This window comes from Ochotona princeps, chromosome 7 (genome assembly GCF_030435755.1).
Source record: "Ochotona princeps isolate mOchPri1 chromosome 7, mOchPri1.hap1, whole genome shotgun sequence".
NCBI classification, from domain to species: domain Eukaryota; kingdom Metazoa; phylum Chordata; class Mammalia; order Lagomorpha; family Ochotonidae; genus Ochotona; species Ochotona princeps.
In genome coordinates, this window is record NC_080838.1 from 19,662,463 (window position 1) to 19,671,900 (window position 9,438).

Genomic DNA, 9,438 nt, shown 5'->3' on the forward strand with positions numbered 1-9,438 from the left:
ATTTACTATCAAGTCATTAATATATAGTAATGCTTAGAACTTTTCACCTTGTAAATAAGTACAGGAGTAGAGTTAACAAAATCAAGTTGCACAAACAAATGAAAAAGAGAGGAGTTTAGCCAGGCCTACAAAAAACACTAGTTACAATTTCTCTTTTCTATATCTAACATAGTTGCTTCACTTTTGTCTTTTTTTCTTCATCTTTTTCTTCTCCAGCTCATTTTGGTAAAAAAAAAAAAAGTTTGGAATTCTTAATTTTTTTCCATAATGCTTATTCCCAAAAGATTTTGAACATCCCTTATATTCATGAGTATAATTTTTTTACATGAATATATGCTATTTTTACTTCTATTGTCTTCACTTGCTTAGCAAGTGCTGTTAATGATTAACCCAGGATAAATAAGCAAAATCTTCCCCAAAGTCTGTGTAGATTCTGGATACTGCCTTTGTAAACTGATTCCTTGATACACAATTTCGAAACTATATGTGTGATAAATACTTAGCTGGTTTGGGCCTCTGAGAAATTCAGCCATTTAATGTTTGCTTTCTTTTTTACTCTAGGTTATAGATTTTTAAATGGAATAGTTTCATCAGTAGTTATTTTTCCCAGAACAAATTTTGTATCATATATTGGGCCAAAAAGCCATCTTCATCTTTCACCTTAATTTATTTATTTGTGAAGGGAAAAAATGGAATATGGCCTGAACTGTGTGCACTATCTGTATATGTTTATACAAAGAAGAACTAAGGCTCTGTAGTTTTCTTTCTTCTGATATTAGTTTTAGCATGATAAATGCATGTTGGTGATTGAAATTTGAAAAATCTAGTCAAAAGAATGAAGGGGAAAAATAAGGATTGAAGAAACATGTATTAATTCTAGAAATTTGTTTCTTCTGTATGTGTATAATTTTTTAGGGAAGACCAGAGCACAGATCCCCTTGAATAACCCCTGTACCTGGACAAAGTAAAATATGACATCTGTCATCTTACTCTTTGTTTTTTTTTTTGTTTTTTTTTTTTTACCAAATCAGGGATTTTATAAATTTCTTACATGGTTGCATTTATATGCTTTTATAATTCTTGTGAAATGTTTCTTTTAATATAAAATATTAAGAATAATGAACAGCTCTGTGAACAATACTTGGGGTTATTTGATCAAAATTCAGATTTGATTTTAATTATGCAATGACAATCCTACTACCTTAAGGGAAGCTAGGGTTCTCTTTCGTGACTAATGACATATGCTTGCACACAGTCAATGCCTCCGTTAGTGCCTTCAACAGAGAGCACCAGAGGAGCAAATCTGAAATCATTGTCTGTTTTCCTCCGAAATGCTAACCTATGATTTTGTTAATTCGTGCAGAGATCTGGGAATCTCAACATGTCACTTGATACTTCTTAATCCTTCTTTTATTACCTATACTTATGAGAAAATTATGCTACTATTGTTCCAGAAGATTCAAGGCTTGAATTGTGTAGTCAAAAATTATACCCTATGCCCTTTCTTTAAATGAAGAATTATTCATTATGTGTGTCCCAGTTGAACCAACTGTGCCTCACAGTGCATACTGCTGATGAGCACAAACACTGGCAGAAGCGCAGTCACACAGGACTGGAGACCTGGGGACAGAGGGCTCCTTGGCATTCCTCACTTGTGATTTCTAGATCAGCGCCAACAGTATTTTCCTAATGCCAAGACTGATTCTTTTAAATTACTACACGTTTATACTACCATTTTTAGAAAGCCAATGCTGACTTGTTATTGAAGAGAAATATTATCATTCAACTCTGAATATGTTTTGCTGTTGATCTGGCAGTTTTGAAACTTCCCAGCCTTATTTGGTAATTACTGCTGTGTATTTAGAAAACAAAACAGTGTGCATTGGCTTGGGTGTATATTCCGATGGCACAGAGCCTCTGATGTTAGAAGTCATCTACACTAATATTTGTGAAATTTTACCTTTATAGAGCTTAATTACTTCAACTATTTTAAAAGTACTAATTGTATAGATTCCCAAAGGACATGTAAGTACCAAAACTTTGGTTTATTATGCTATTGACATTTTTATGATGCAGATTTGGCAAAAGTTAAGTTCTGAATTTCAATGAACAACACATTCATTCATTAAGGAAGATCTACAGTAAGGATGTGTGTCTGATGGATCCTACAGACCCCCAGAAACACTGTAAGAGTCTCTGATTATCTGAAAATGGGTGTGAGGAGAAAGAGTTAAGTAGAGGACAGTGACTGGTGAGGCCAGTGGCTGGTGAGGCCAGTTTCTGTAAATATCAAGTCATTGTGAGGTCATGTGACTTTAATAAATCACATACAAAGATGCAAAATGTTGTGAAGACGGAAGACACTATGACATCCATTGTAGATTCTGCACCAGGTGATAAAGTCAGACTATAGACTATTAAGGCTATTGCGTTAAGATGTAACCATAATCCAGGTAATAGATAATAGCAGCCTTTACTGGTAGAAGTGATGACAGTCAATTTGATTCATTTGAGATGTAGAGATTTTTTTTTAAAAGTGCCATATGATAATTCCAGAATTTTAGCTTAAGCAGTAGTAAGGATAAAATTTATTATTTGTTTAATGGAAAGACTTTAGAGTAAGTTATATCTAATAGACTGAAAAAAAAATTAACTAAATATTTGGCAGTTTAATTTTCGTATTTCACACTAAAAATGAAACTGCACTTTTTAAAATTTCACCTCTGTCCTCCAAACTACTTTCCTAACAGGAAAGAGAGGGATATCGTCTTTGTCATGCTGTTAGAACACACCCAGAGTCAGAACACCAGGATCTCCTGCATCCTCAACTGATTGGCTGAGGCAGGCCTGGACAAGCGGACACCATCATGGGACAGGCAGCAAGTCTCCTCACTGGCTGCCCTGGCATCACTGGCATATGGCCTCCTGTGGGTGGCTTCATTCGAGGAGTGGGTCCCTCTGGCATCATCCCAGAAGACGGAGGGCCCACCGTTGGCATCACAGGGGCCTTCCATATGCGATACTAGCATCATATCAGAGTGAGGAGGGTCCAGCATACTCCAGGAGGGAGAATTACCTTTCAGGGATCACCCCTTCAGGAGAAGCAGAGAATGAAGTAGAGTATCTTTCCTTGCTGAAACACAGCCATTGTTCAGTTAGTTAGGCTCTGTCCCTGTTCTTCCAAACATTTCTAATAGCAGTCTTTCACATTCTCTTTGTGTTTCCTGCCCCTGCAGTGTGTCTTCCTCACAAATGGAGGGGAATTCATGGGTGAGCTATATGTAACAGTAGTCACAGTAAAACTTGGACACGTGGCTGTGTGAATATTTTAAAATTTTTCATTAGTTTCTTACCTGTCTATCTATCTATCTAATTATCTATCCATCTATCATCTATCTAATTTTCTATCTCTATGTGTATATATACATATATCTTTCAATCTATGTGCCCATATATATAGATATATCTGTTTACATTTCTATTTATCTGTCCATTTTCAGGAGTTTAAATGCAGAAGGCAAGATTCAGATGAGATTTCAATGCTGGTTTTAACTTTGGAATTCCACAGAATAAATACGATATTTCAAGCACTGAAAATGAGCAATATTACTTCTTCAGTTAGTTTTACAAGACAGATGAGCAAATGAGTGTCCTGGCTCATTTCAATATTGACTTGTAGGAGAAAAATTGGAGAAACAGCAAATCATATAAAATAGGGTTTGCTGACAATATCAGAAGAAACCAGACACTTAATTCACAGTATTTGAAGAACATAGCAACCTGCACAATTAATTAATGCATCAAGTAGGCTAAGAAAGTTTAATTCATGAAGATTATTAGTAAAAGAGGAAATGTTAAAATACAGTGTAGAGTTTGAAATCTGACAGGAAAGAGTTGGCGTGGATTGGCTCATGCCTCGCTGGGTGGGACACAAAGATTAGTTACTCCTCACCATGGTGTTGAGGATTTTCCTGCACACCCCCCCCCCCAAAAATGTGTTCTGTACCTTAAATGTCGACAAATATCTTGTTAGAGTTACAAGCCAGTCTAGATTATCCTAAAATCTGCCAAGATCAGCAAAATTATACTTCAACACAACAAATGGCTAAATACTAAAATGAAATAGACACGAGACAGCTGAATGGTACCTTATAGCCATTTTAAGGTATATAGCAGCCGGTCCTGAATATAAACTAAAATTGAAATGTCAATGAGCTAATCATAGGTTGTGGTTAGGACTTGCTTTTTTTTTTTTTTTAACATACTGGTTACTCAAAACCATGTCAATTCCATAATGTTGCAAATTGCTGTTGATGTTATATTGGGACTCTTAATTGACTGGGACGATATTCTACCAGCTCTAACTTCGGACCAGAAATGGTCTCCCCAAGAAACTGTTCAACCCATCTGGACAATAAGTAGCTGGACTCTATGCTTGGTATATGTTTGCAAGGAAAGAATCTTGATTGAATTTGAACTGTAATACTGCATCAAGGTGGAGGAATCCACCAGGGGGGAGGGGAAGGGGAGGAGTGGGGGACTCCCAGAGCCTATGAAACTGTCACATAATGCAAAATAATTAATAAAAAAATACAGTGTAAACACTTAAGCCATGGTAACAACGCTCTGAAGCAGACAAGCTAGAGGGGATGCAGAGCCGAGAAGAGGAAGTTGAAGTGCACAGCATTTATTCACACGGAAAGAAGCGTGAGCAGAGTCCTGCAGGCAGTGTGTGCAGTGGGTGGGGATAGAGTGAGAGAGAATTAGCTGAGTGGTTGTTTCCATTTTCTCTGATTTTATCACGTTGCAAAATAAAGTTGACTTTATGTATTCCTATGCATTAAAGGTGCTTATGTGCATACTTTATTAATGTTTTTTTTCTGAGATAAATAGCTGGAGAAAGTAAAAGTTTATGAAAATATAATAAAGTTGTGCCAAAAATGTGGCAATTCTAAGTGGTTAAATTGCATCATATTTTTTAAAAAAATTGCCTTACACAGGCCCGGCACAGTAGCCTAGCAGCTAAAATCCTCACCTTGCACGCACCTGGAACACGTATATCCCAGTGGTCCTGCTTTCCTTTCAGCTCGCTGCTTGCCGCCTGGGAAAGCAGTGAAGGATGGCTCAAAGCCTTGGGACCCTGCACCTGCGTGGGAGACCCAGAAGATGTTCTGGGCTCCTGGATTTGAATTGATTTGGCTCCGGTCGTTGCAGCTGCTTGGGGAGTGAATCAGCAGGTGGAAGACATTCCTCTCTGTCTCTTCTTCTGTCTGTAAAACTGATTTTCCAATAAATAAATAAATAAATAAATAAATAAATAAATAAACAAACCTTTACAAGTTGCCTTACAGCTGAAATCTCTTCAGATTGTCAAATATGCAGAACTGTCATTTTACCTTCCCCAATTTAAGATAACAGCTGAGACCAGCGTGCAGGAAAAATGAAACAAAACAAACAGACAAATAAATAAACAAGAAAAAACCAATTTGGATCATTGCGTACATTTTGAAAATGAGCACCATTAGCCATACATGTGCAACTGGAAGGAAGATCAAATGTGTTTGGTAAAGGTAACGTGTCAAGCATAACACAATGAGGTGAATACTTTTAAAAACAGCTGCCAAAATGAGTGTCATTCATTGTATTTTATCTGACTGTTTAGACATCTGTTGTTTTTCTTTCTATCTTCTTATTTAACTGTCCCCAATCCTTAAGCTTACTCTTGCTGCTTTCTTAGATACCTGAATGTCCTTGAGAAAACTCATCCAAGATGATTAATGCACGTGTCTGCGAGGTGGAATTATAGCTCATTGATCTATTATAATAATATATTTTCTCTAGCAAACTTTTAAAAAAAGACACTGTAATTCCTTTGTAGGTGTGCATGTATAAATATTGCAAGATTACAAGTAATTGCTATTCACATTTGCTTTACAATGCTCACCATTTATAATAGAAATTCTATGCCAGTATGTCAAGGACATGGAAAATGCAAGTGTTTTATAAATTCAAAAAAAAATCAGAGCAGGAAGACAGGGGAATTGTAGAAAGATTAATAATATCAATGAAAATCTAATTTGCACAGAAAATCATATTTTCTTGGAGAAATATTAATATGTGAGACGTCTAAATAGGTTATTTAAGTATTACATTTAAAAGGATGTGGGGGGCTCGGCAGTGTGGCCTGGTGGCTAAGGTCCTCGCCTTGATCCCATATGGCCGCTGGTTCTTGTCCCGGCAGTTCCACTTTCTCTCTATCTCTCCTCCTCTCAGTATATCTGACTTTGTAATAAAAATAAAATAAATCTTTAAAAAAAAAAAAAAAAAAAAAAAAGGATGTGGGGTAAGAACAAAAACAATGTCAAACAAATAAGTATTCATAGTGTAGAAACCCGGGTTTTTACTGATGATTGATTGCCATGTGCTTGCATACCTTTCCATTATAGTAAAATAGGAATGCTTATGTGGGGCTCTGTATTTGCCATGTATTTGTTGAGCTCATTAAACTGAGTAGTACTTTGCGTTCAATTTAGGTCAGAGATATTTAAAACACCAAGTGGCGCCAGAAAATAGACAAGTCCAAGAGCAAAAAGAATATGCACTCAAAATACACAGATCTTAAATCTTGATTGTTGAGAAGTAACATTGAAGTTATTTACAGGTAGGAACAACAAATATAACCATATGTTTTTCCTGTCATTCTCCTCCTTTTAAAACATTAGTGTATTTTGATAAAATCTCACAGAGAAATAGGATGATATCTGTCTCAATCTTTCCGTTTATCATTAAGTTACAAATACAACCGCCATCTCAATGTTATGACAACTCTTAAGGAATTTTTAGACATTGGACAGATTATGTTTTTCTTTTTTGTAATTTCTAAATTTCTAGGAAATTGTACTTCCCAAATATGTGTAAGCAGCATTTTTTGAAGCACATAGTTAAATTTTATCACATAATTGTTAGACTGGTAGTGATGATTGAAATTGGCTTCCTGCGCCTGCCTGGAGACCTTGACTAACTCCTGACTCTAGTCTCTGCCTGGCTACCGCTGTTGAAAGTGTTTGCAGAGTGAATCAGTGATACAAATCCTCTCATCGAGTAAATACAATTTTAAAGCTCTAGAAAAAATAACTTAGAGATAAAGGAACAAAAATTGTGTCAGAGTCATGGAAATTGATCAGAGTATGAGGCCACATTTTAATTTTTTTTTTATTTTTTGTATTTTGTCACTCAAATAATTTGACAAGTCATCTACTAACAATTACCAGTACCAACCTGGCCATAGTAAGGAACAAAAAAATATGATAATTCTACATAATATATATACCATTTACAATAATGTATAATAGATATTAAGCACCACCATGCTCATCATTACAAGTTGTAATGAACATTTACTGCTTGGTTATTTCATCTCCACTGCTATCAGATGTATACTAGTATTTTATGAATTTTACAGAAAGATTTAGGAATTAGATCAACTTTAGTGAAATGCAATGTGTTTACTTAAGAATGAGATGTGAAGAGAGGGGACCGCACACAAAGAGGGATTTCCTAACTGCAGCTTACCATTATGTGCCTAAAGAACCTTAGTTGGAGTGAAGCACAGAGTCAGGAATTCAATGCAAATCTCTCTGGTGAGTAGCAGGAAAGATGCCCATTGCAGAAACTATAGCATAAAACCTGTTTTAAGTAATAAAGATATAAGAAATAATGTTCCAAGCATGGAAAGGTTTGTACTTTCTAGCATTGTATAGTCAGTCATTCTGTTGGAAATCCTAAAGATGTAGAAAGTCACTAAGATATTTTCAGTATTCTCCAGCCAATGGTTCACATATGGACTTGAAAGGATGCTTGCTTTAAAAGATAAGGTTGCTTGATCCCACATACTGCCTTTTGTCAATTGTGGAAGGTATCTTGGTATCTGTTAGAGAGGCAAAGTTGTATGTGTTGAGACTCCAGGTCTTGGAAACGGATTGCATGAATTTGAATTCCAGCTCTTTAACTGACTTATACAGACTTTAGAAAATATTTTAGCCTTATTGTGGCTCAATTTAGTGCTCCTTAATGTGCAGTTGTTAAAAACCTACGTATTTGAGAATGAGAGAATGACATGATGTACACATTTATCTTCAGTGTTCATGCATATGAAGAGTTTTTAAAAGTTTTATGATTGGACCTTCTGAAGTAGCCTAGTGGCTAAAGCCCTCACCTTGCATGAGCTGGGATCATAAATGTGCTCTAGTTCACATCCCAGCTGCTCCATTTCCATCAAGCTCCCAGCTTGTGGCCTGGAAAAGCAGAAAAGGATGCCCCAAATCCTTGGGACCCTGCACCCATGTGGGAGACCTTGAGGAGGCTCTTTGCTCCTGGCGTTGGATCAGCTCAATTCCAGCTATTGCTGTCATTTGGGAAATGAACCAGCAGATGAAAGATCTTTGTCTGTCCTTCTCTCTTTAAATCTGAATTTTCCAATAAAAATGAGAGAATAACTCTTTTTCTTAAATCTTGTGATTTATGGTCAATAGATATTAAGAAATATCTATTTAATTGTGTTAGCAACAGAATAAACTCATTTCTTCAAAATTTCAAAGGCTTTTTGAAACGCCCCCATGCACTGAGCATTATCTCTATCAAAAGAACACTTGGCCATTAACAATGTGCCACAAAAATTAGAAAATAACTATAGTAAATTTATCAAAATGCCTTTCTCAGTCTTGGATTTCCTAATAGGTTTCCTCATCTCACACTTCCACACTTTCCATGGACTACGGCTTCTGTTATTGTCTCAACACATGCTGCTAGCCTGCAACTTGTCCACAATCCAGGATGGTGGTTCTGATCTGCTTTTTAACTTACACAGTTTGGTTTAGCATTTGTCATAAATTAGACTCCCAGGGAATACAAGTTCTCCATCTGGACATTCATTAAAGAGTTGAAGCGAAACAAAATGTAAACATTAAGGACAAGGATATATTCGATCCGTCATCCTCTATTTTGAACCACAGTGATAAATGCTATTTTGCAGACACGTCATATTTTCTGATGGAGTGTCAATTTTATGTTGGTAAGCCTATATCAGTATAAAGACCAGATTATCTTTAATTGTTAGAGTTAGTATTCATGAATTTCTCATCTTAAAGCACTTAAAACCATTTGCTAAATTGAAATGAACCTTTGGGTATTGCATGTGACACTATACATAACAATAAATATGTACTTTTTTCAAATACTTCTAGTAACCAAAAGTTTCACAATAGAGATACTGACATAATAACAGTTGAAGCTAAAGATTCATTGTATGGCTTAAAAATAAATAGGCAGAAAACATTTTTTTAGTTCTTCATTTTTGGGCTCTACCTAAAACCTTGCAATTTAACTTGTAAACTAGTATGTAAGGATGGGATACAAACTAACTTGTAAGGAGGACACAAA

The 9,438-nt window shown here is 35.8% G+C and overlaps 1 pseudogene; it reads right to left on the reverse strand.

Annotated features, from left to right (window-relative positions):
- Positions 1-2,824: 2,824 nt before the first annotated feature.
- LOC131480865 (U1 small nuclear ribonucleoprotein C-like) lies at positions 2,825-6,441 on the reverse strand (annotated as a pseudogene).
- Positions 6,442-9,438: the final 2,997 nt, after the last annotated feature.